Source organism: Cryptomeria japonica, chromosome 3 (assembly GCF_030272615.1).
Source record: "Cryptomeria japonica chromosome 3, Sugi_1.0, whole genome shotgun sequence".
NCBI lineage: Eukaryota > Viridiplantae > Streptophyta > Pinopsida > Cupressales > Cupressaceae > Cryptomeria > Cryptomeria japonica.
In genome coordinates, this window is record NC_081407.1 from 199308182 (window position 1) to 199310360 (window position 2179).

Here is a 2179-nt window from a genome sequence, read left to right on the forward strand (position 1 = left end):
AGTTAAATAATATTATTATTTAAAATTTCTATAAATTATATACATCAAAATCAATTATTTCTAAATTACTTCTTTATCAATATCCTCTCTCTATTTCTTTTAATTTCTCTAACTTTATTTTTCTATCTCTATTTCTTTATATTTGTCTCTCAGTTTGTCCCTCTCCTTATCATTTTATATTTCTCTCTCTCTCTGCCCCTCTCTAGCATCTCGTATTTGTAACTCTCTACATTTCTATATTTCCCTCTATTTTTTTTTCCACTCTCCCCCTTCCTTTCTCTCCCTCTCCCTTTTCTCTCTTCCCCCTATCCCTTTGCTTTATCTCTTTCTCTTTTCTCTTCCCATGTTTCTTTCTCCACATTTATCTCTCTTAAACACAATATGATTTTGTTGATAATGGGATTTAATTATCTTCTTGATTTAGATCCTTATAAGTAAATGCATACATATTTTGTTGGTAATGAAATTTAATTATCTTCTTGATTTAGATCTCTCTGTAAGTAAATGTATTGTTTCAATCTTTGTACTTAAAATATTGACTAAAATCGTTGACATACAAAGCACAGGAAATCCTTTTTAAGTCTGGCTTGAAGCGGGGTTTATATCAAATCGGCTTCTCACTCGACGATTACCTTAGTTATATATACACAATCCTTATGAACTTTACCTTTCTGCCTGTTGAATTTACAAAGTAAATTAGTAAATCCATGGCTTTACTCTCCACTAAATTTCCCGAAATTGCTCTCCGAATTCAGTTTCCTTTTCAGCGACCGCACAGAATTAAGATCTTCTTTCTTGTTATTATAACTTAGTTCTTAAATTTTAAATTTATTTCTGCTTTTTAACAAAAATTCAATAAATCGAAAATTCTCGACTCCGTACGCTAGATTTCAACGGATCGGGCACAAATCGCTGATCAGTCAAAAATAAAATCGTTCAAAAGCAGTATACGTTTTTCCCTGCTAACACAGTTAAGGCAGTGACGCTGATCTGGTCATATATAGTACCGATTACTACGATCTGCAGTGGCCACGACACGTCTTTGAATTGTTTTTTTCTGCCTTCTAAAATAAATTTAAACTTTTCTTTCAACCTGAATCAAAATCACAGATCAAGCCCAGAAAAGAAGGTACCGCCCGGCCAAAGGGGCAGGGCGGACCTCCACGAACAAAACATACAAATATTATTATTATTATTATTAGATTTCAGACCCGCTCGCAAGCGCACCCACTAAAACAGGGTCATACACACAAATCACAAATAAATCAAGCACAGAGAATTTATTTATCTGTGCCAGAGAAATTATTTAGCTGCGAGAAAGAAAATATTTATCTTAACATAGAAATCATTTATCTGTGAGATAAATAATTCTGAAATCTTTGAATTTAGGTGAAAATATTGCGAATTTTTCTTTGATACCTTCAAAGACAACTGAAATCTCATGGCCAGAGCACAACGCCGCTGCGTCACAGATCATCCGCTGCCAAAAAAACATGATAATTAAGTTATCTGCAAAAAAGACGGATCATCCATGAAAGACACAAAATTGAGAAAAGAGAAAAAACTGCACAAACGTTAAAGCCAAGCAATACATTGAGATTATGCCTAGTATTTAAAGAATCTTTCGGAGGAATCGACGGCCCAGATAGGATGCCGACAAAAAAAGATGCCATCATCCGACGGTGAGAATTGTTTTGTTCTTTTTCAATGCCATAGTGGAATGTGGATACGTGTTGATTCCGAAGAGCGTCCCACGTGAATGACAAGTACATGGACGGTCGTGATTGATAAGGTTACAAGGTTATCAATTCTTACACATGGATGCCAACTACATCGTCTAGAGTCTATCCTTCATTTTTTTTCTTTGATCCCATGGTGGTCAATAGTCTTTTGTATGAGGAAGTATGAGGAGGTGCTTCCTCAATAGTCATGGGAGAGGTAATGTTTGAAATCGCCTTTCTATTGGGAGATTGTGTACATGACTTCTTGGTCTTTTGGAAGCTGAAAAGTACTTCGAATCCATCAACTCTGGTTCCACACTATAGAAATTTTCGGATATTGTCTTCCAAATATCTTTCGGTGCAAAAACATCATTCTCATAATATAAAAAAGGCGGTCTTTGCATGAACACGTTGATTTCCTCCAAGCGTGGCCCAATATGTTTCCCAGGAATTCCAAA

The 2179-nt window shown here is 35.2% G+C and overlaps 1 long non-coding RNA gene across 1 annotated transcript; it reads right to left on the reverse strand.

Moving 5' to 3' along the window:
• Positions 1-1175: 1175 nt before the first annotated feature.
• Positions 1176-1577, reverse strand: LOC131034221 (uncharacterized). The gene is made up of 2 exons (XR_009103753.2): positions 1420-1577; positions 1176-1310 (listed from the first exon to the last, which is right to left on the reverse strand). It is a non-coding gene; the product is annotated as an uncharacterized LOC131034221 (long non-coding RNA).
• Positions 1578-2179: the final 602 nt, after the last annotated feature.